Source organism: Symphalangus syndactylus, chromosome 15 (genome assembly GCF_028878055.3).
Source record: "Symphalangus syndactylus isolate Jambi chromosome 15, NHGRI_mSymSyn1-v2.1_pri, whole genome shotgun sequence".
In the NCBI taxonomy this organism is placed as follows: domain Eukaryota; kingdom Metazoa; phylum Chordata; class Mammalia; order Primates; family Hylobatidae; genus Symphalangus; species Symphalangus syndactylus.
Window position 1 is genome coordinate 24,431,690 of NC_072437.2, and position 25,172 is coordinate 24,456,861.

Below are 25,172 nucleotides of genomic sequence, written 5' to 3' on the forward strand. Positions count from 1 at the left end.
CAGGAAACCTGGTTGTGCCAGAGCTATAAGCATGTTTTGATTTTGAATACGCACTTGGGCTAGCACATTCTTCCTCAATAATGAAAATATGTAAATGTTTTGTAAGGTATTAATTGCCATGGCAGACGTTGAATTATTTTTCCTTTAAAAAACGTATACATATGCTTTGTCAGATAGTCCAAGGACTTCAGTTTCATGTACAACCTGGATTTCTTTGGAATCTGCGGAGTTTCACATTTTCCAAAGTGTTCACGGTGCAGCTCCTGGCTTCGAGCTGGCTGTCTTCAAGGGTGTTTTCTTGAGCTACCCCTCTCTCTGCTCTGCCAATTATGTGCCACTTTGTCTTGGTGCTATGATTGCTTTCTTCTGAGAGGGAAATTCCTCTTTCATCAGTATGGATGCACTGTTTTTACACACTGCAAGTGCTGTGTTACTGTGTCAGTCATCCTATTAGGGCCAGTTTCAGACGAGTAGGTCTGACGAGCTGGCTGGGGATTGGCTGGCCCCGGCTGGGAGGGATTTGTCGGAAGGAAGGGCTGCAGCTTACAGCAACAGAGTTTAGACTGTCTTTGCTTCATCATCTGAAGGTAAAATTTTCCAGATACGGCAGACGGCTTTCAGAGTACAATAAACAGGGAATGAGAACTATTTACATGGAAGTTTCTTCCTCATGATGCGGTGGAGAAGCCTCGGCCACTTGGTTCTGCCAGATGTTCCTGGGGTTACTGTAAATGGGAAGGACAGGCAGAGCTAAACAAGGTAGGAGAATCGCCCCCCTTTTTTGAATGTTTAAAGAGTTTGCTGCAGTATGCTGCATTCCATGTGTGCTGCTTACGGGAGCCAGGGAAACTGGATTCCACTAATTCAATTGTAATACTTGCGGGGGACCCTGGAGTTTTACGTAACATTTTGATTTGAGAAAAAGAAATGGCAAAGCTTGAATCTATGCCGCCTGTTTGGGGTGAGGCACGAAATCGAGTTTTTATGCAAAGAATCGATTCATTTATTATATTATTTTTTAAAAACCATTTGAATTCTTTGGAGCAATCTTATTTTCTTGCTATGAAAAATTGTCATATTGCCATAGCTAGTTCCCAAATAGATAAAGTTTACATGGATCCTATTATTTGAAAACAGACTTGCAATTAAGGATTAAAAAAAAAATTCATGGTAAATAATCATCGGTTGAATGTTTGGCCAAACGTATGTGTCTGTTTATTAAAAATTAGGGACCTACCTAGCTCTACAATGCTACAGCTTTAATTGAGTTTCGAAAGCACATTTTAAACAACCTAGCAAGAGGTAGCTTTCTGGCAAGTTTTCGATACTGTAGTTCAATGTTTACATTTCTTTTCCTGGCATGTCTGAGCCTTTGTTTCCAGCTTAAAAGTGGAACCATTATATTCAAAAGTAAAGCTGGGTTAATAATGCTTACTGCAATTATCTGATCTTTATGCATTTTTAATGAGAACACACAGCCAGCAGAATAATTTAATGAGGGCAGGCTAGCTTTTAAAGCTGTGTTTTCACTATGCCGAACCATATCAACTTTCTCGCTGAGAAGCAGCAGTGAGAAATGATGGAGAAGATTTATTTTTAACACACTTGGCCCAGGAGAAGGAAAGGATATATTTGCTAAAGAATTCTTTCTGCCCTTTTCCGTTTTAAATTTCTGCCAGGCATGAGGAAACTGTGCTTTTTTGTTAGGCCTCGGAAGCATGTGTTTACAATAAATGTGTAACATTTTTAGAATAGTTAGCAAGCACTGAAGCGAAGAAAAAAATCTGACTTGCCTAACCACCACCACCTTGAATGTTCTACAAGAAACATTACTGGCCCTTTAAAAGACAAAGGTTAAGTGGAAAGCTATTTGTTAATTGGGTAATGTGTGCGTTTTGGGGACAATAAGGTTTTTAAAAAAGGCAGGGGGAACATTCTTACAATCTTTAAGAGGAAGTTTCTTCAGCTATCCTACTTGTTTTGCAAGGAGCAGTAGAACTACTCATTTAAATAAGGGCAATGCCACGTAGATTCTTCTAGACCCACTGTTTTTACTTTCAAGGAGAAGTGCAGGACACTAGCCCAGAACTTCTGACGTCATCCCCCAACTATTTCTGCTGTGTGTTCCTTTATTCGAGCTTGTGGAGAGGAATATTTCTTTATGTCCTGGCCAGGAACATTCTAACTCCCCACTGGCAGGACTTAAGTTATGTCTTTATATTTTCGCCTGTCTTTTGTAAACCGTAAACCTGTCCCCTCGTAAATAGGGCATCTTCTCATACCTGCCTCACGTCGGGCCGGTCAGCTCAGGTTTTCTGCAGGGCTTCTGGCTGGGCTGGCAAAAAGCAGCAGGGAGCAGGGCAAAGCTTTTCTTCTGGCCTGACTCCCCCTTGGTGCAGCCCAGCGCTGCCACCTGGGTGGATGGTCCCAGGGCCCTATTCCCAGTTGCTCCAGAGCCACTATTTAGGATCCAGGTTGTGCCACCAAGTTCAAGGCTGGTTGTGACGGTGGGAACAGCTGCTTTCATAGAAAAATCATCATGTCCTAGCACAGATGGCCCCAAGCAGGGGAAGTACAATACTGCAGGCTGCGAATCCATGTCACAGGTGGCAACCTTGGTCACAGAGATCAAGGGGAAGGGTAGGGTTTATGAAGGAACCTTTTAAAAAAGATTTTGACTGGAGCACATTGGAGTTCTTGGGAGTTCCCAAAGCTAGTTTGTATCTCCTCTCCGACTACTCACGTAGTTTTGAGCAAGTGCCTACCTTAATTTTTCTATCTTTTAATAGAATTGAATCATACTTGCTACACTTTCCCTCATCATTTAGCATTCTGAGACCTTGATCTTTTACCAAAAAAAAAAAAAAAAAAAAGTTGTTTGTCTCTTGGCACATTGAGCTATTTAAAGCACAAAGGGATAAAACCTCGGTATTAAGAAACTGTTGGCAAACGCCTTAGAGTATTAAGATACATAGTCATATACACAAAACCCTTCACTCTACTTTGTGCTCATGTAAATTTTTTAGGGACATTTATTCTTAGTTCAACAAATGAAATTTCCAAGGAAATCAAAGCGTTGTTGTTTGCATTTTTTCCATCGATCTAGTCTAATATACTAGAAGCTCTGCAAAGCACACTATTCTGGCCATAGGCCTTGTAGTGCCCAAAACATTTATTGCTGTTTTTCCTTTGACTTTTGTGTTAAATTTGTGAAAGTGGAGTAAATGAGAGAAAAAACAGGAGGGAAGGAGAAAAATGTGCTTGTGAAATATACTGGTTAGGTAGCTTTACTGGTTAACAGTCTGCCTTCTCTCTGCTAGTTGTTTCAATTTGCTGTTGCTATGGTGAAAACAAATCAATATCACATGGCTACCAGCCAGTCCCGAGCTCAGGGAGCGCCATAGAAATTCAAGATCAGGTACTCCAGATTCCAAGCAAGAATTGGGAAAAGAGGATTTAGATGCTGAGCTTAAGAGAATTCCTTATAGTAGAATAAGTAGGTTCAATCTCGCATGCATTTTCTCTTCCTTTTTTCCTGTACTTTCCTACTGATAACAAGAAAAAGATGAAAAGGAAGGTATACTGATTTGTTTACATTTCCAAAATGACAAAACAGATTATCAACATAGAAATAGGTTGGCAGCATTGCAAGGGGTGAAGGATTCTGATTCAGGAAAAGGTGGATAACTACAAGATATGTTGGTTGTTGAAAACATAGTTTGGGGGCCTTTACCATCTTCAAGTACAGCTACATGTCAGAGCTGGCTGGGTTGTGCCAAGCAGAGAAACCTGGCAACTCTAGGGGACAGGTGGGCAGTGGAGATAAGGGGGGGTTATAAAAAGGTAGGGAGGTGTGGGCATAAAAATCAGCAAGCAAGAAAGCCCAGAGAGAGCTGCAGGTCAAGAGTCAGGCCAGGCGAGCACAGAACCCTGCTGGGGCATGGCAGAACAGGAGAGGACAGTTCGCCCTGTTCACCAAATCTGCCCAAGACCCAAGCTAAAGGCCTAGCAAAGAAAGGCAGGAAATAGCTGCAAAGAGAAGTAAAGGTGTCATGGGCCCAGGCATCCTTTCTGGAAGGGTCGACTCAACTGGATGGGCATGGATGTCCACTGCTGGGGAGAGCAAAGAGCTTGATATTTTAATGCTTTGGTTTCTCTCAGAAGAATGAGGCAGGAGGACTTAACTGGGCTTTGTAGATTAGTTAACATACTATTTTTTTTCCTCCAGTTTTATACTCTGCTCAGTTTTTTTTCTTTTTAAAAATGTGCACAAACTATTTGTTGCGGCCGTGATAATATTCGTAGTAAAGAGCCAAAGGTGCTGCGTGGCTGGGTCTGCATCAGGCCTGGGCCTCAAACTGCATGGCTCCAACTACACAGTTGTTTATGGAGACCAGTCCTGGCCTCCTCTGCTGAGAGTAAAAACAGGTGTGAAAGGTAAGGCCTAAGGGTTTCTTTTGTAAACCTGAGCTCTGAGGCTGATGGACAAGTTTGGGGCTGGCCTGCCCTCCTCAATACCGCAGAAACGCTTGGTAATAAAAGTGGACTCAATAATTTACCTTAGTGTTTTGACAAAGAATGCATTGTCTGAATTATCCTAGGTACTATATTCCATCAATCAGTCAACAAGTGTTTATTAAACACCTCTGGGCTTCCCTGGCTTTTGCTATTCGGTGAGAAACCCAACTCAGTAACCCGATACCTGCCTTTGTGTGTGTGTACGAAAATAAATGATGCAAAATTGTAAGTTTCAAAGACTTGAATAACTTTATTGGCTAATATTAATTTAGCATCGTTAACCATCAGATTAATTTTAGGTTTGGGGCAGTTTTGGTGATTGGGGGAAAACAAGAGATGGAGTTTTGAGTTTTAGACATCTATACGTATGTACTTTCTTGACCTCTGTTGTATTTCTCCAGATAAGTACTGTTTAAATAACATATAAAGATGTCAGATGAGCAATAGATAGATAAGAATGGTGCAAAAACAATTCAAAATATGAAGCTACTGAGAGCAATTTCTGAGTCTCAGCACGCTGAGTTTTGGCCCCAAAGTGCCTGGGGAAAATGGACATGTCATCTAAAAAGCTGTAAATACCAGCCAACAACAGGAAGTCTTAGACCCCTGTCCCACACTTCTGAGCTGCAGGGTGTGGGGGAAGCCCGCATGCCTTTATCTCACTCTCTCCATCTCTAGCAAGGAAACCTGTTTCCTGACTCTGCAGAATTTCACTTTCCCCCTTTTTTCTTAAAAGCAGAGTTACTAAAAAAAGAGAAAACCTATTTCCTTTTGAAACACTAAGTTTTGGGTTTATTTGTCTGTTTTACCCTAACATCACAGTTAGTGTGTATTCCCTGGGCACAGACAAGCTTCGAGGTTCAGGGATGCAGCCTTGGGGAGAGCTGAGAGAGGAGGCTGAGGATGTAGCCATGTTTATAGAACTCTTTTCAGGCATGGGTCTTGGCAGACAGATGGGCAGGTCCAAGGTTTATGGGCATTGACTGCAAGCTGGTTGCTGTAGAAGAGCTCCAGGGTGGTACATGACCTCAGAGGAAAAAGGGAGGAGTCAAGAACACTGAAAATGCTGCGGCCCGTTTGCAATCCACAATAGCAAGGAAACAAGATATGTACAAATGAGATAAGGATGGTTTAGCACTCAAATGTCTTCAAGAGGAGAATTAACAGATGTGTAGTTTCTTACACTTTACAAAGGGCGTTCACAGGCATTATCTTAATTAGCAGTTCAAATAGAGAGTTAAAAAGTGGGAGTCTAAGCTCAGGGCACTCTGGCAAGGGTGTGCTGGGTAAAGCTGCTGGAGGAGATGCATTATAAACTGGATTTTTAAAACTTGGATTTATTGATTTTTTTTCCAGCAGCTAATTGACTTGAATTTTGAAGGACAGGAAAAACTTAGAACTGTCCCTGGGGGTGCACATGCATGTCCCCGAATGCCTTCACGGACAGCGCGTGCATTTAGACTAGACTTCGGGACCATTGGTAGCCTAGATGCCAAGGAAGTGCAAGAAGACAGGTTGATTCGCTTTGCTTTTTCAGCTCTGCTAGGCATTCAAGCACAAAGCCTGTGCTGGCTCTGCACCCCAAATGGTCACACAGCAGTGAGGTGCTTCTAGAACAGAAAATCCATGCGTAATTATGAATGGTCTGCAGGTCTGGGAAAAACCAAAGTCTACAAGGAGACCAAAATTCAAAGCATTCAATTTTCCCATGAGAGTATCTCATCGAGTTCTCCTAAGCCTGTTACAGGCTGGCGGGGGTGGGGGGATGGGAATGAATATCTTAAGGGCATGTGTTAGAAACTGGCTGTTTTACATATATATCTCATGTAATTTGAACCTAAGAAGAGCAGGAGAGCCCCACAAAGTTAATGCTATCCCCAGTTGGCCAGTAGAAGAGAAGCTCTGAAAAGCTCAGACAGCCATGATCCCACAGCTAATACTTGGCTGAGCAAGTATTTAAACTCAGGCCCATAAGACCCCCAAGCTGTATAGGTAGGTGACATTATGTTTTTCAGCTGAACGAATACAATTGAGAACATAAAAATAATTCATTTGCAGAAAAAGCTCAAGGTGGAGGTAGGAGATTAATTATTTTAAAACTCTCAGATGTACTTTATATAGTTTACATTATAATATGCAAATACTGAGTGTACTAGTGATAGTAACATGTATATATCTTACATGTATATATCATTTCAGTTTTTATATTCATTATCTCTTTTCTTTTGTTTTTGTTTTTTTTTGAGACAGAGTCACACTCTGTTGCCCAAGCTGGAGTGCGGTGGCACGATCTCAGCTCACTGCAACCTCCGCCTCCCGGGTTCACGCGATTCTCCTGCCTCAGCCTCCCAAGTAGCTGGGATTACAGGTGTGTGCCACCACACCTGGCTGATTTTTGTATTTTTAGTAGAGACAGAGTTTCACCATATTGGCCAGGCTAGTCTAGAACTCCTGACCTCAGATAATCCACCTGCCTCAGCCTCCCAAAGCGCTGGGATTACAGGTGTGAGCCACTGTGCCTGGCCTATTATCTCTTTTAATGGTCACATTTTGCCCTCTGTTTTACAGATTCAATGAAAACTCAAATTGAGTAAGGTTAAGCAATGTGCTAAAAGTCTCATTGGCCACAAAAGTAGAAATAGTCGTCCTCAAACCTCTGGGAATCCACGCATGCGATATTTAATGAGATAAGTGAAATTAAACTTCAGTCTGACTTGGAGTTTTCTTGTAATGGATGTTGCATAATTGAGTAGAGCCCAACCCAAGCAATTTTGAGAAGACAGTAATATTTTTAATTCTTAAAATCTATAAATTTCTGGCGTCCTAGATGCAAGCTTCAATTAATCAAACTTAAAGTATTGTTGCAGTATATATTGTCTAAATGATTTACTACATATAATTTTCAATGTTCTGAGAGTTCAGGAAAGTGGAGCTCAGTTTGGGTGGGAGTAAGAGATAAGGCTTCCTGCAGGAAGAGCTGCCTCCTCTAGGTCTGAATGGATGTATTTGGTCTGGATCCATGTCTCTAATGTGGTATGTCTACACCCCAGGCCAAGGGCAAGATTATTCACTTGGCAAGGAAATAGGTGATCTTCCATCTTATTATTTAGCTCATCCTTTAAAAATGTCAGTTTTCATGGATGTTTGATAATGTGTATAACATATTAGTAGGGTTATGCAAGTATAATATTTATAAAGTAACCATCCTTAATGGTTGTTTCTGATCTAAAAAAACATTCTGATAAGAATGTATAATCAAAAATGTTTGGAGAGGCTGGTGGTCAAAATCTCAGGAAGGAGGAATAGCATGATGTGGTGTAGCGGCCAGGGAGGAACCTTGACCTTGGAGATGGGGATGAAGTGTTAGGGTGCAGTGGGGAATAAAGTTAGATGGAGGAAATGGAGTCAGGATATGAATGAGCTGGAGGGCCCTGTGGAAGAGTTTAATTTCATTACCTATAACATCACATCTAATGCTTTATAAAGATTCAATTGGGACTTGTAAGATAGGGTTAGAGGTCAGAACATTTGTAACTAGTGATGTCACCAGCCAGAAAACTTTCGCAATATTCCAGGCACAAAGTGGAAAAGGGTTGCATTAGCATGAAAAATGGAGGAGAAAAGGCAAATCCAAAAGGCATCTTGAAGGAAAAATAATAGAAGGTATTGAGAGCTTAGAAGAGCCAAACTGGGCTGGGCACAGAGGCTCACGCCTGTAATCCCAGCACTTTGGTAGGCCAAGGCAGGTGGATCACCTGAGGTTGGGAGTTCGAGACCAGCCTGACCAACATGGTGAAACCCCATCTGTACTAAAAATAGAAAAATTAGCCAGACGTGGTGGCGCCTGTCTGTAATCCCAGCTATTTGGAAGGCTGAGTCAAGGTAATCCCTTGAACCCAGGAGGCAGAGGTTGCGGTGAGCTGAGATCACACCATTGCAGAAATTCTAGGAGGAGTGATATCAATGGTACCCTGACAGAAATGGGAGTGGTCTGAAAAAGGGACTAATAAATGGGAATAGGGTTGAAGGAGGGTGGGCGATGATGAGTTTTTAGACTTGAGAATGGTGTTTTTAGCTAATGATGGAACATCCAAGTGGAGGTGTCTCATAAACATTTGACAATGTGAGAATGAAGAACAGCCTGGACAACAGGCTACAAATACAAGCTCGAGACACACCTGTGTTGAAGCCATAGTTGAAGCCATTGGTGCTCACACCTCATGAAAGAAGGCAGCATGAACAGAGATAGGCAATGACCAAGGACGAATCTTGGGGAATGCGGCAAGGGCCCAAAAGAGAATAAGAGCTAGCAAAGAATCAGAAAAATAAATACCCACAAAGGAGCAAAATTGTTTTAAAAAAATGAATGACCAATACTGTTAAGCACCATAGCCTAGTCTGCAGGATTCCATGAGAAAACAGTGTAGTCTCCTGGGTTGAACTACTCTCCTGCACATAGCTTTTCCTCTCTGGCAAGGATTTCTGGCTGTGGTCCTTTTGGAGGCAAATATTGGTTCAGAGTCTTGTTTAGAGCCACAGAATATTAGATAGTTAAGGGAACCTTCGTAGCTGTATCTCTTGTATACACAGTTGACTTTTTAAAAGTCGATCTTCACTAATCAGCAAAGAGAGTATTTAAAACCAATAATTATCAATACTTCTGCATCCATCTCTCAAAATGTATATATTTTGGGGATGTTACTGGTTAGAACAGTAATTCCAGAGTGATTGGAGATATCAGTTGACACTGGTCATCCTGTTCTTAAAGACCCTGGGGATTCATTTATTTCTGATTCTAGCAGTTCTCAATTCAACCCAGCCATAAAGACTTCTCTGAAGAAAATAGCCTTTCATGATGAGAAAGTTCTTGAAGTATGCAAATAGATTGATGTCCTCACACCAGACGCCTACCATAAATAACCAGACAGCACTTCTCAAACTCTCATGTGCCTGCGAATCACCTGGGGATCTTATTAAAAATGTAGACTCTGATTCAGTCGGGCTGGGCTGAGGTCAAGATTCAACACTTGCAACAGGCTCCAGGTGATGAAGCTGCTGTTCATCCAGGAGGCTCCAGAATACAATGGCTGCTTTGTAAGTGTCACTGCCACAATGTGAGTGGCAGCAGATCACTGGGTCTGGGATGGCTCCTTGGAGGATCTTCTGGCATTCTGGAGACTGGGACCTACCTCCTCCATACAGTAGGTCTTTCCAGGCTGTTCAGCCTCAGAGTGAAGCTGAGGGTGAACTGATATATCCCACCAGCCTTGCACCAATGTGGCTGGGGCTGAAGGCATGAAGGCAGGGACTTCAGCAGCTGCAAGCAGTTCTGTGGCTACACACAGCCTGTCTCTGGGTATTTCCCCATTCCCAAGACACCTGTCTTCTCAGTGGACACAGACTCTCACAAGTTCCCCAAGAGATTTGGTTACTGCTTCCAGGGAAGGCTGTTGTGTTTGTTTACCTGTCTGCTCCAGAGTTTGTTTTTTTATCCTAAGGAATATATGCATTATAAACCAGCCTTAGATTCCTTTTCTTCTAGATGGTGGTCAGGACTGGAGCCTGGAAGTCTGATGTGCCCACTTGAGTCCTCACATCCTTGGTGAATTAGGTCCAGGAGCTCTCACACGCTCATTCATTCCCTAAGATGTAGATAATGCCATTCTCTCCTCCCCCTCTCCAAAGAATATGAAGGATAGAGAGGAAGGGTTATATGCCATTAACATCGCATTTGTTTAAAAAATGCTAGTTTTGAAGTCGTGTAATAGAAACGAAGACATTATGAGAAGAGACAGCTGTCTAATGAAGTAGCTTAAGTGAAATGCCCAGGCCTGATTGTTGAGTCTTATACCTTGTTATAGGTCTTCCATCTCGTGCCCCTGTCTGTCCTCCCTCCTTTCAGATGCCTCATTTTCCTGTGTGTCCCACATGTGGCCCCCTCTTTCCTAGAACCAGGAGTCAAGCTAAACTGATTTAGAGGAAGTCTTCCCTACCCAGATGCTCATTTAGTCCACGCACAGATGGCCCGTATTTTTATGCATTTTTAATTTACCAATAACCTTTTAGGAATGAAACAGAACTAACATTTATTGAATTTATTGAGCACTTACTATATGGAAAGCCCTCCTCTGCTGATAGCTTCATGTATATCAACTCAGTTAAACCTTTTCATGAAGAAAAATGAAGCTTAGAGAGACCAAGTTACTTGCCAAGGTTACAGAATAAGGGGCAAAACTCAAGTTGGTAGGATGGAAACACGCAGCCCTTGTCCACCAGTGCTTACTTGGGGATTGCAACAAAAAGGGTTTGCTTTAGAAAAACTTCCCTGACAGTATTAAGTACTGTTGGTGGAGCTCACTAAATAGCTAAATAGACATAAACAAGCAATTACTGGCATACTGTGCAGGCATGAGTTCAGTTTTAGCCAGAAGTCCCTCCTCACAAAGGGACTTGGTATATTGCCAAGGATAGCTAGGGCATCATCTCCACTATTTGCTGTGATTATTTGTCGGCCTTTTTCTTACTCTTGACGCTGTGTGTGTGTGTGTGTATGTGTGTGCACGTACATTGAATGAACTTAAACAACTTGATGGATCTCAACGTTTAGACACCTTAAATAGATACCATAGGTAAAAGCTCGTTATAACTGTAAGACCTATTCCAAAGTGAAATGTTTGTGCTGTTGTGATTTTGTTGCTCTCTGTGAGAATTCGTAGAGATCCCTTTTTTCTTTGACTTCCCTTCCTGTGCAGTGCCGTTTTCTTTGATGCTCTTGCTTCAGGCTTTTTCTTTTTTTAAAAATATATATATATCTTTTTATTACACTTTAAGTTCTAGGTACATGTGCACAACGTGCAGGTTCGTTACATACGTATACATGTGCCATGTTGGTGTGTTGCATCCATTAACTCATCATTTACATTAGCCCTCCCCCTCCCCTCACCCCACGACAGGCCCCGCTGTGCGATGTTCCCCTTCCTGTGTCCAAGTGTTAAACAGGCTCTCTTTTTCTAGTGCTCTGCCTGCTCCTGTGCTAGCCCATGGTCTCTTTTCTAATGTCCTGTTCTCTCTTCCAAGTCTGTACCCGGCACCCCTACTAAATGGCACAAACAGACACCTCATATTTCTGGGGTTCTAGTCACACCTGACTCTTAGCTGGTGGAAGGGACTATTTATTTTCCCCCTTAGGAAACCAATCATTTGAAGCCTCAAGTATCAGCTTCCTGGCAGCCACCACAAAGACCATCCCCTCAGGAAACAAAACAAGCTCTATCTCTAGAGTTTCCCTGTTTTTTTTTTTTTTTTTTTTTTTTTTCTTTAAAGTTCCCTGGTGCAAGTAGGCTGCAATTAAGAGGCAGGATCAAAGGGACTGGCTGCCTCTGGGGCTGCTGGGACCAGCAGAGAGCTTTGGTACTTTTAACTACTTACTTCCCACAATGCGTGCTACTCTAGCTGCTTCTTTGTTCTCCTGGGTACTCAAGTACCAGAACGGTGGTTTGCTGTGGGAAGACACATTAGAGTCGATGAAAGAACTTTTTCACATTACACAGGATTCTGACAGCCCCACCACGCCACTCCTTGGAAATCCACCCAACTGACAAAAAACACAAATATAAGGTGGAAATTAGAAGGAAATCCCAAGTGGGAAGGCATCTGAAGGATTATCTAGCGGAATTCCTGTCTACCCTCTTCCCCGGCCCTGACAAGCTGTTTCCAGCTATTGTGTATCTTTCTTTATTGACCGGACAATCATGACCCCGTGGCGCATACAAGCCATAGCATTTTGTTAGAAAATTCTTCCTCATGCTGAAATGAAATGGGACTCTGTAACCTGCACTCTTCATCCTTGTTCAGGCCTTTGGAGTAACCCTAAGCGAATCAAGTGTCTCTTTAGGAGGTGAGCCCCTTCACGTATTTGAAGATGTCAGAATTCCTCTGACAGGACCAGTATGGCACCTCCCTAATTCATGATAGAATACCTTTATTTATGCAACCCAAGACACCGAGCTTCTCTGGCAGTGTTGATCCATTGTTGACTCAAATTGAACCTTGAAGCAGCTATGATAAGAGAAAGAGGTGGGGCTCTTTAACTTTTCTCAGCTCCGTTCAGGCCTGAGCACAGCGGGGCGACGGTCGGGGGCGGGGGGGGGGGTAGTGAATAGATGAAGGTAAAGTGTGGCAGGACAGGTGATCTTCCACAGCTGCATGGTGGGATGCTTTAAAATTGTTTTCAGTCCCAACCACAGGTAACAGCCTCCTCCAGAAATCCCTGGCAAGGTACAGGACACTGGCTTGCAAAATTACCCACAAGGACAATAGACTGATCAATCGAGATTTAAATAAACATACATGCAGAGATAGATTGAAGTATTTCTTCACATCAACCATTTGAATAACACACTCAGGCAGTGTTTACAGATAAGGTACACATTTTTGGTTTTCTTTCGTCATCGTTTATGTTTTTTGGCTCAACGATCATTTTAGCAGTAGCGCTCAGTCCTCCTGAGTTTCTCTGTGGCTCTCAGCAGCTTAGAGACACACTTCGCCATCAGTAGGTGCCAAGGTCACTGGAGGAACTAATTAATCCCAGCTCCAGTCAACAGCAGGCTGCACTAACCTGCCCTCCTTCCTCGGAGAAGGAGAAACCAGGAAGGATTTTCTCCCTCAGTTCCACCCAGGCCTACTTAGGGACATGCGGAGCAAACAAAGAAAGAGTGAGGAGGGGTGTTGAACCATTTCTGTACGAGGTGGCCACGTTTTCGTGTAGAGAAGGCCTAGAGTTGATCTGAAGCTTTCAGACTTGAGTTGATATTTAACCTAGAGATCTCCAGGCCCCTAGTCTATCACAAACTCTGCCTTTTTTTTTTCCTCTGTACTAGTATTAGTTTTATTAATGCCCTATAAACCCAGCCAGCACAATTTGCCAGGCTAAAAATTTGCCTTTTTAACAAAAATTGCCAGCTTTCTAGCTGACCACTCAAGAGCATGAGTTTTCCCCCCTCAGGGTGAAATTTATGTTGTATAACACAGACCTCATTAAATAATTGACCAGAAAATGTAACTGAGAGGAGTGATTATTTTTGGAAACATTGACGACCAATAACCCAAGATACAAAGTTAGAAAACATTGCCATTTAAAACCTTGTAGATACTGGAATTCTTGTGAGTCCCCTTATCCAGGTACATGTTAGGTCTTGAGTTAATTGCTCTGCGGCTGTGGATTTTTATTTGATGTTCTGATCTCTTCCTTCCAGTTTGATAAATTAGTGTAGAAAGTGGAAGAAAAACATGCCGGTGCAGCCTGTGCGCTTTGTCAGGTTAACAGAATGGAGTCCTGCTCTGGCATCAGTCAGTGCTGTTGTCCGAACCCTCTGTGGCTCCTTCCTCCCTGGGGCCCAGAGCTGCAGACGCTAAAGGGGCATCGGCCTGGGAGTGAGGTTCCCGTTACAGTTGGGAGAACCCAGCAAATCCGCGAGTTAGCTTTCTGATGCTCCCCATCTTGCTCCCTGGTTACAAACAGAAAAAAAAAAAAAAATTAAAACCATATGTTCAATACACTATCAGCCTTCTAGTGAACATGTTGCCGTTAAATAATAACCGTCAGCCTATCCGCAAATTTGACGGTGATGGGCGTTGGAGCTGACCTGCCCTGGCGGAGGCTGGGGAGGGTGGAGAAGGGCGATTGTGTTTGCTTCCTTGCTCAAAATGGCATGTTGTTGGAAGCCTTCCAGCTCCTAATGGTGGAGGCAGAGCGAGGACTGCATTTACTGACTTATTTCCCTCTTTTTCTTCACTTATTCCTTCTTCCCCTCACATTTTCAGGACTGAAAATTAGAAACACTTTTCTCCTACACACAAAATTACTCCCTCACACACACTTTATTTTCCCCCTGCTTTGAAGTGACAGTTGCTGCCAGAAAAGGTTTCTCTCAGAAGAGCACAGGCTGTCCTGGCCAGAACGAAGGGGTTAATTTAAAATACAGCCAGCTAGGTAGTCCTAGGGGCATGCTTTCCCTTGGGGATGGGGGTGGTATCTGAAAGGTTGGAGGGGGTGCTCCTGGGGCTCTGCTAATATTTTATTTCTTCATCTGGGTGTGAGACGTACAGATGTGTTCAGTTTGTGAAAATCCAGTGGGTTGGATACAGGATATATGGTCTTTTTTTTTTTGTCTTTAATAAAGTTTTTAAAATGTAGCTGGCTACCTTGTACTGTGTATTATAAGATAAACAGAAAGCCTGTGGGAAGATAGTCCTATATTTTTATTCTGTTCCCACTCGGACCTCCACTTTTTATTCATTTCTCTCTTCTGGAACCTTCTGGGCTTCCAGCAGTGGTCTCTGTTCCCACCTATAATCAGAACCATGAAGGGTCATGACAGCCAGCTTATCATTCTACCCTGGACCAGACGGAAGTTAATGCTCTAAATTAGAAACTTGAAAGGAAATGATCAGTGCTAAATAATAATGATGCTGACAGTAATAATAAGAGTTACTTTGTCATTATATACAAAACATCTCCTTGTTTCTCCCTATTTTTATTTTATTCAAATGCATGAAAGCTTTGCTTAAGGGACTTTTTTTTTTTTTTTTTTTCTATTTGGCAATCAAGACAAGTGGAAGGAAGGAAGAGTGTGGGGACAGCAGATGACAAAGCCCTTTGCCCTTTTCTGGCGGCGTAGTGCTAGATTAGCCTGTTAGTCTGTTTAAGTCAAGGGATTGCAGATCTCAAAAAATAAATAAGGATGGCTAAGGATGGCAGGAATCCAAAGCTTGTGGGTCATCAACACAGATTTGAATCCTGGGGTCCCGTAGGAAGCACGAGTTACCAAATTCATTGGACCTCTGGTTTCTTGTGCCCACCTCTCAGGATTTTTGTGAAGATTTGGTAAAACAATGGACCAGAATTGCCTTGTGCATGGTGAGGGGCCCTTTGTCAGTGGGAAGGAGCTGGTGGCATTGTTAATTTAAGGACCTGCTCTGCCAGGGCAAATGTGTTCTCCTTAATGAAGCTTTCATTGGCTATAGAAAAGTTTGCGGGAAAAAGAAATGTATGAAAGATAGTGGATGAGGAGAAAATTATTTCTTAAGTCTTTCCCATTTCCTTTCCCCTCATGGAATTTATACTCTACCGTGACAGGTAAGATGTGTAAATAAATCACCATGGTGAAGGTATTATGCCACAAGGGAGGTATAAGGTGCCTGTGAGATTACTGCCATCCAAGTAAGGCAGTCAGGGAAGGCTTCCTGGAGGAGAAAACATCTGACATGGCCTTGAAGGATAGATAAAATCACATTGTGTGCACCTGAAAAGCACCCATGCAGGTTTTTCTGGAGCATGAAGTGCAGTCTAGGGTGTACTTGGCATGGACTAAATTGTGAATGACTTTGAATGCCACCCTATGTATTTCAAACTTTATTCAGAATGCAGCAGAGAGCCACCAAATATTTTTGAGCAGGTAAATGAGGGGTCAGACAATGCTTTAGAGAGACAATTCCGTGAGCAGAGTTTAGACCTGAGAATTGCAGATGCTCAGGCAGGTCATGAAGGCATAGGCTGGGATGGCAGCAATGAGAATGAGGTGCTGTGCTGAGGCCAGGAGCAACTTATGGAGAGCATGGGCAGGATTGATTGGAGCCAAGGGAAAGGGAGGGAGTCAAAGCCGACCTGGACACGATCAGCTCAGAAAACAGAAAAATCAGTGATGCCAGTGGCATAAACACACAGGAGGATGGGGGAAGACAATGAAATTGGCTCTGATCATTAAGAGTTTGAAGTCGGAATGTCCTCTGAGAAGTATGGGTCTAGGCTTCTGTAGCGTGCAGAGCCCAATGTATATTTGGAATTCATCCACTTAAGACTAATGTTTGAAATCATAGAGGAATTGAGATAGCAAAGAAAACAAGTGTAATCTAGAAAATGGTAGACGACACAGGCTTGGGAAAGCCTTACATCGAAGGGAATTTCCTAGGCACACTTCCACTGGCACAAAAATCCAAAGTGAAGAGCATTTCATCCAAGGTGAGGGCACCTTGGAACAGGCGTATGGGCCTCATAACCTCTCTCAGTGCCCTTGGATCTGTGACAAAGGATCATGCTATTCACTGTGTCATAGATTAAGGCTTCCTGAAACCAGGTGAGAATGGGAAATGGTGGCAGATCCTAAAGAAAGTTCAATAAAGATGAAGACCGGGCCCAGTCCTATGAGGTGCAGAAGCTAAGACAACACCTCTGACCTTTGGGAAAGTCCCATTTTGGAAGAGTGCTGCGTGGGCTGCTGAACTGCAAGGCACCAGGGAAGTGGAAAGTGAAAACGATTAGGTAGGGAGTGGGAGACAGGTAGCACAGCCAAAGGAGAGATGGCGGTGAGCAGAGAAGAGGCAGGGATAAAGTAAGCAAGTTTAAGTTGGAGGGCAAGATGTGCTGGGCTGCCTGGTGGCACCTGGGGCAACTTTTGGCTCATAGAGGCTGCCTGCTGGGGATTCATGAGCTGAGGCCACTGGGAAAAAATGGTTTTTGAAAATCGACAGGCTTAAGTATGATTCTGCTCTACCAGGAAAGGTGAAAAACAACAGATAAATGTGAAGGAAGGTGGTAAGGTGAGGTCTAAAAACTTCTCCAAGGAGGCTTCCAGAGGCCTTTGCCTTGAAATGAATTCTGCTCTACTCAAAATAACTGTAGCAGGGAGGGGTCAAGATGCTACATCCAGCCCCACTGCTAATCAAAGACAATCTCTGTATCACCACAGGCATAACTGCAATACAGAGACTGCTGCTTCTTTCTAAAGTGCTATACAAATGTTTTTTGTACTATTGTAAGTTTATTATTTTCTTTAGCTTTTCCCTTCTTACTACAGGGTATCAGCAAAGGCTAATTCATGTGCCTAGATAACTCTTCTCCTAAATAACAACCTGCCAATATAGATATCTCATATGGAATATTTTAATGTCTCCTTATAGTAATCTCCATGCATTTTAAACTTGAGCCAATGTCTGATAAGTAGTAGATGCTCAATAAATAATGTTTGTGGAATACTTGTGAATGGCTGAAGTGTTTTAGTATTGAGGCAGGCATTTCTCTAGATAATTATTAGCTATGAGTCATACTCACAGAAATCCATAGTCCGTCATCTATACAAATATACCCAGAAGTTTATACAGTGATGAAAAATGAATGCATTTTTCCCCTGGGAACATATGCATCTCTATGAAGTTGTGCTTTAGTGCTGAAGAGAGGCCAGCTACGCTCCAGTCCCTTCAACCGGGGATCTTTTTGCATTTAAACTTCAAAGAAGAAGTTTGGCTGATGAAGGCTGTGGACAGAGAGAAACTAAGGGTGAGACGCATGAAGTGTGAGTTCTCTGGAGCGTCCTAACTCTTAAAATAAGTTTTAGTTGCTTGATTGCTGTAGGACAGATACTTCTGTTTATGTGTGGCTGCACAAAATGTACAGCACGTCTGACAAAATGGATTGACCTATTTCTTTGCCCTTGAGGGCCACTCGAAAACTTAATAAAACACAAGCACATCCACAGACAAAGCCAGAATAAGATTTGTAGCCACTGGGACAAGGTTGTATTTCTGGACTATATTCACCTCTCCACCCAACTCCAAACCCAGGAGAAGAAGCTGTATTTTCTTTCCGTACCCATTTCAAAAGCTCTCCCAAGTTACTCCAAAGGTTGGTTTTGTTAGATACACATACTCTTGGGAAGCTTGTTAGAAGGACAGATTCCTGGGCCCCACCCCAGACTTCTGAATCCTAGGCCCCAGCTCCCATGATTCTGACTCGGGGAGTCTGAGGTGGGGCCTAGGAACCCACATTTATTGCTAGAATACACAGTGATGTTGACACAAATTATTCACAGACCTCCTGGCACAGGGGTTAGGAGACCATTCAAATCCTGCACCCAAATCCTGGCTCTGCCACAGACTAGCTGCACAACTTCAGGCAGATTTTGACATCGATTTGAATCTGTTTTCTTATCTTTAAAATGGGGGTAATAATTCCCCTTCTTTGGGCGATGCTTGGGATTAAATGAGATCACCTCATGTAACTTAATTACACAAGAAAGTACTTTCTATGCTGCACAAAATACACACTAAATACATAATAAATATAGTTCTCTGGGGTGAACATAAAGCTATTAGAGAATAATCACCAACGAATGCTTTAGACCCTCTAAGCAATTCTAGAAAGAGCAGGGGGCTTTGACATGACTATTTCTGCAAATTCTTAAAGGCTTGATATCCCTCACAAAGATCCCGTTGTTCTTTTAGCAAAATGCAAGAAGGCTTTTTATTCTACAAAAGACTTCTGGGAATGTTTACATTTGAAGGAGATGGTAAAACACTGGAGCATGTTACCCAGACTAAAGGAATCATAGTATTTCTAGGATGATTGAAATGTAGCTGCTTTTAAAAACAGGAGGGCTGGGCTGCATTTGGAAAGTTTCATGTAGTGCATGTGTGAAAATGAAGCACTTGAACGAGCTCCGTGATAGGCCATGCCTTGAGCTGTTTTGGCACAGATAAAATTGCTTCTGTCCTCACTCGGGCTGTTTTTAGGTTGTTCAAGCAGATGGTAACAGGCTCACACAGGGGCCAAACTCCTGAGCTTAAAACTTTTGGAAATGAATGACTGACTGAATGAATGAATGAATTTCCTCTGGGTCCAAGAAACACTCCCATTATATCTGCCATTCCATTCTAGCCTTCTGGTCCCTCAGGAAAGATTAGCCTCTTTGTTGCTCAGAGCATGAATATGTAAGGATTGGTTCAAGGTGTTTCCTGGAACTGAAGTCCCTTTCCTTCCTGGATGTGCTGACCCAGTTGCCTGTGTTGGAAGACTCAATATCACATGTCCTTTTTTTTTCCCCACTGAGAACCCATCAGCAGCAGAGATACTTTCACAAGTTAGGTGTGTGCTGGAGCTCTGGGTCATAAGATTTGGGTCACACACAACCAAGAGGAAAGAAGTGTGGTACGGAGTCCATTTGGTCAGCCCACAGGGAGAAATAAGAACAGAAACATGAAAAAAAATTCAAAACAGGAGGGAGTGCAAAGAAAAATGTATGCTACTCTGAAATCTAAGTCTCCATTTCAGTTTTCAGTTGAGAAAGGTTTTCGATATTTTCCAAATCAAAGTATATCTACAGATCTTGAAATCCATTGTGAATCATTTTCAAAAGTCTTACTCCTTTCATTCAGAGCACTGATTAAAATCCAACTGTGTGCCTAGTATCCTGATGCTAGGTAACCAGATAAAACAATCATAATTGGTAGCAATGGAATTGAGCAGTTAAGACACACATATGCATAAACATTGCACACACACACACGTGTGCAACACAGGCATGCACCCCAAAAGCCATTGGAGAACCCTGAGACCAACCCCATTTCACTTGGGCCCCGGATACTTGCTGCTTCATTTAAGGAGGGAGGGAAGGGCCATCGGAGTTAGGCGAGTTGGGTCTGACTCCAGTTGGAGTGGGCCTTGTGTTGAGCTTAGAAGGATGCCTGAATTAAGATAACTGTGCAGGAGAGTGGCATACATCCCACATAAAAGGAAACCGCTCAAACAAAAGCCAATAGGAGGAAATGAGCTCTTATTGTGTGCACACATGGGGTTCCTCCGAGAGGAAATTGCCTGATTGAGGACACTTCCGATGCCTTCTGAAGCAACAAGGAAAGGCTAGGCCCATGTTCCCACAACTCGGAGAAGGTGTCTCCCTCAACCCTGGGCTAGCTGCGATGAAACGGGTAGGATTTTGACAACACCACTGCCCACCCCCAACACACTCCTAGACCTCCAGAAACTTCAATTACAAAATGTGTCTTTGGAACCCAAAAGGCAATGTTCTTCTTTGTGCTTTAGGGTGTTTAGATCTAGGAAAGGGAGGGAGCGGGCACTTGGCTCAAATATGTTGCTCTCTTCATAGCCAAGGCTCCCCCATTCCTTGGGCTGCATGCATCAGGCAACTGAGACACAGCCCGTGCCTTGCAGGGTCACCTTGCTACCAGGATCCTATTGACTCCCCGGTGCAGGTCAGGCCAACTGAGATGAGGTCCCTGGATCTGCTCAGAGGGGTTTTACATTCAGTCCCCTCAGCTAGACAATAGAGGCATCAACAATCCTGTTACCTGCCATCTTCTACCCAAAATATAATCCTGACCCTGAACTTGTGATTTTGCAGGGCACAGCCTGGTGCCTGAGACTTGTCCTCGGCCCCATGTGGAACACAGAAACATCCCCAGTCCCCGAGAAATGCAGGGTCTAGAAGAGGAGCATACATTGCAGTTGACATAGCAGAATGAGGACTTCCTGGGTCCCGGGAGCCCCCGGGGTTGGTGATGAGGGTACCTAAGAGACATTAAAAGAGCTTGGAATAAGCAGGACTTACTTGTTCCTTTTCTTTTTTCCTCCTGTACGTTGCTTGATTGACAGTTTGAGAACAGTTTAGCTTGAATCTGTGGGGATGCTACTGTAACTGGCATGTATTATGGAGTCGTTGTCCAATGACATCATCCTCTGAAAGTGGTGCTGGTGGAAGGAAAATGAAAGCCGACTGAGCAGGGCTCCGCGCGTGGCAGTCCCTCCCCTCCGCTGAGCGCATGCTCTCCTGTGCAAGCGTCTCCTTGCCCTCTATCAGCCTGAAGCCCCAAAGCTTGGGCATGAACTCAGAGTGTCACCAACGCAGCCAACCCCTCCCATATACCCCCCACTGCCCAAGTGACTATCTGCAGCGGTGGCCAGTGGCAGGCACAGAGAGTGGATGTGGGAGAGAGAGTTGATCAAAAGACAATGTCCCTTGAACATATCAAGTTCCACTGCAGTTTAGGTAGATGCATTTTCAATTTACCCTGGAGGATGAAAAATCAAAGTTCTTAGATTGCCTTGTGGGCTGCTCTTGACAGTTCATTTATTTAGTCAGTCAACAAACCCTAAGTGAGTAGCCAGCGTGTGTCAGATGCTGTACTAGGGGTTGGGCTACAAAGATGCATTAGCCAGATACAGCAGCAACAAGGTCAGCCTCAAGGAGGTGAGGATAAATGGAAAGGGGGCACAAGGGTCAGGGAGGGCAGGACTGGCTGGCTGGGGTAGTAGGGGTAGGGGACAGGGCTGGTCATGATTTTCCAACAAGGGATTTGAACTGGGTCTTGGAGGATGCCCCAAATGCCAGAAATCAACGAAAGTGGAGAAGCACGTCAGTCTTCTAATTAGCATGTTCCTTCTAATTAGTTGCTTCTAAGGCTTATCAAGCTGCATCTATAAACTAAAACTAATAGGCAATTGAGCATTTAACAGTTTCTTTTTCTTTTCTCTTTTTCTTCTTTCCTCCCCACCCTTAGAGGGGGAAAAAAACAACAAACGAATTAAGAGCTAAATTTTCCAGCAAATAGCATTATGTGGATGCAGAGAAAGAAGACTATTTTGCTCATCCTGGCTAGGGCTGGGTAACTGAGAATTTTATCCTCTGGCATGGATCTCATTTTGTTATCATTTTCATCAGAAGTGGCAGGAAAAAAAAGGTAGAGGGAAACTTCTCTGTGGACTCCTACATGTTCTCCCTATACTTTTGTCTTTCACAGCATCAGAAAGGCAAGGGGAAAAAAAAAAACCACACCCTCGTTCTTGATCATAGTACAGACAGTATTTTAACCTCTCTTCTGGCTAAAAATGACTAAATAAAAATCAGATTCTTCTCATGTAACAATGAATAATGGTGGTTTCAAAGTCCTCATAGTTCAAAGGCTAATTTACAGGATTAGGTCATAGAAATGCTTGTAAAATTCCAATGTGATTCTTTAGTCATATTTAATTTCAAATATTATCACACGCCAACGATAAAAATGTTAAGAAACCTGCTAGTGAAATATTTTCAATGAATTTAAGTTTTCATGCATTTCAAACATGATGACTTTTGTAGCTGTCCTGAATAAACACAAGCTGTAATTTTGAAAGCAACAAATTGACGGATGCAGACAGGAAACCAGGCCAGTGTCTCGTTAACACTGCTGAATAGATCAAGATCAGAAAAGCCAAGGAAAGCCTGTCATCTGCTAAGAGAAATCGGGAAACAAATAGAGACAAGTCAACTTATAGTCAGTATGAATCCCTTAACCATTGAACTTCACTGAGAACCATGAAACTTTGACTTTTTTCATGTATGAACAGCACTTTTGTGCTTTTGTTTTACAATGTAGACCAACGACTAGATAATGTGCCTTGTTCTTCATTGACTTTGTAATCTCATTCTTTGCCACAAATATAATGGCCTGTTTGTTTTGCTGCTGGTGCACATTGGTCAAAGAATCAGACATTTGTTTCAGGGTGCTTGTTTTGAAGAAATCAGTTCTGGGTACATCTTTACACTGCCCATAAAAACAGGGGCTTATCTGGGTGAGAGATACACCAGGTCTGCACTGCGATGGGCTTACATTTATCCACTACTATACAAAATGAAATTGAAATATAATAAAACTGCATTTTAATCTAATTACTGAAGAGCTTAAATTATAGACTATTCATAAAGATGTACAGTTTTATTCATTATAATGACACACAGCAATTTGAGCTGGCCAAGAGTATTTTATCTAATAATGACCATTAAGAAGTTCTTATTAATAAAGAGATAAGAATGATTTATAAGTAAGATTACAGGTATTTTATCTAAATAAATAGTAATAAAACTCCTGAGAAGTTTGGTCTCAGAAGTAGGGTAAATATTCCCGTTAGGATTAGGTTAAGACTTAATTTCTTCAACAAGCACACCCTCTCTGCCCTTCTGTTAATAAATAGTTCAAAAGTAAACTTTAGCCTAGTCTATAAACGGTTTCAACTCACAAAGGAATTCTGATCAGTTGGTGGTGGCTGCCTGCCTCAAAACTTGCCTGAAGAAGTTTTTGGGTGCCAAGTCTAATCTCCCAGGGAAAGAGTGCTGGGATCACTTAGTGATACCTGCCATGGACAGGATAGGGGGGAGAGAGAAACCGATACTATTCATTTGCTACCCTTGGCATATCCTAGGCTATTCCAAATGGTTACAAAGTTAGGATTCTCACAAAAGTCATCCCCAGTCTTCTCCCTACGAAAGCGTAATAACTTTTATGTTGCTGGTAACAATGTTTCTAGATGTCACCACAAGCCTGAAGTTGAAGGTTCTTTCTACCAGGGTGGTAGCCATTTCACTATCTTAATTCACTTAGACCCTAAGTAAGGAAATTGAGTTTACTAAAGGTAGCCATGTAAAATGCATTTTTATTTTTACTAAGTTGGAGGAATAAAATTATTTAACAACTCTTCTTTCTCCTGAATTTGATATTTAGGCAGGAGGAAGGGCTGTTACGTTGGATTGAGTCCATCGAAATGGTATTTTAATATTTCCTTTTAATTTTGCATGTAATTATTATTGCACTTTTTGAAAGAAAATACTTAGTTCCTTCCACTGAAACAAATCTGAAATTCAGAGCCAAGTCCACGCAGCAGCACAATTTTCCATTATTTTGAAGTTAAATAACAGATGATGAGCAGGACAAAGGAAGGGAACTAGTACCTTTAAAGCACCTACTATGTTTCAGGCACTTTGATTTACTTTCAGAATGTTTTTCTCCCTAATTTAATGCTCCCAGCTACCTAAGAGATATATGGTATTACTACATTTTATAGATAAGAAATGTGAGGTTTAGAAAGGGACTGTTTGTTCATTGTGGAACTTAAATTGGAACTAGCCTCCAAAGTTGGCTGAAATTTCTGTTTGGAATTCAGAATTTAAATGCATGCCACTTGTCCCAACTTATAAACGGGACTCTTGTAGTGAAGTTTTTTGGATTGACTAATATGAATTTAAGAACTTTAGCATTTTTGAAAGCCGTTAATAACGGCTACTGTTATTTCACACCCACACACACACACACACACACACACACACGTATTTATGTGGGTGAATCCCTATTGAACTTCAAACATTTATTGCAAACTACTTTGCCTTTTTATTTCAAAAAGAAAATGTGAATGACTACTCTTTATGTTAGAAAATTATTTAAAACCTAAAAAAGTGAAAATTTTACATGAGGATAAAGACTGTTAACGTATACAATAAAGTCAGCAGTGCGTGTAAGAAACCCGAATATCATCCTGACTTTTTTTTTTTTTTTATTATACTTTAGGGTTTTAGGGTACATGTGCACAATGTGCAGGTTTGTTACATATGTATCCATGTGCCATGTTGATTTCCTGCACCCATTAACTCGTCATTTAGCATTAGATGTATCTCCTAATGCTGTCCCTCCCCCCTCCCCCCACCCCACAACAGTCCCCGGGGCGTGATGTTCCCCTTCCTGTGTCGATGAGTTCTCATTGTTCAATTCCCACCTATGAGTGAGAACATGCGGTGTTTGGTTTTTTGCATCCTGACATTTTATACGTGTGTAAATTGAACTTCTAATCCAGAGGAAGTCTGCTTTTAGTTAACCACTGCGAATAAACTTCTGTTTCTAAAATTCTCAGTCTCTGTCTTTGGGTAGGAGGAGGCAGTGGGATTTGTGGCAGAGAGATTCCCTTCCACCCTACCCTGAAGAGGCATTTTATTAATTTCTCTTGCTGAATTTTTGACCCTGTAAAGAAAAAAAGATGCATTGTACCAAACCACACTACA

General features: G+C 42.4%; 1 protein-coding gene and 1 long non-coding RNA gene across 16 annotated transcripts in view; one reads left to right on the top strand and one right to left on the bottom strand.

The window, feature by feature from the left end:
- Positions 1-502: 502 nt before the first annotated feature.
- The window catches only part of MBNL2 (muscleblind like splicing regulator 2), a 173,766-nt gene continuing 149,096 nt past the window's right edge, over positions 503-25,172 (top strand). For 13 of the 15 annotated variants that reach the window (XM_055245072.2, XM_055245071.2, XM_055245074.2 and 10 more), the window contains exon 1: positions 513-759. The gene's annotated coding sequence lies outside the window, so the exon portion shown is untranslated. Of the gene's footprint in view, positions 760-25,172 lie in introns of all 15 variants that reach the window. The other 2 variants (XM_055245077.2, XM_055245081.2) reach the window with 2 other exon arrangements.
- On the bottom strand, positions 13,691-23,599 carry LOC134732642 (uncharacterized). Its single transcript, XR_010115987.1, has 4 exons — positions 23,363-23,599; positions 20,919-21,058; positions 17,627-17,828; positions 13,691-14,024 (listed from the first exon to the last, which is right to left on the bottom strand). It is a non-coding gene; the product is annotated as an uncharacterized lncRNA (long non-coding RNA).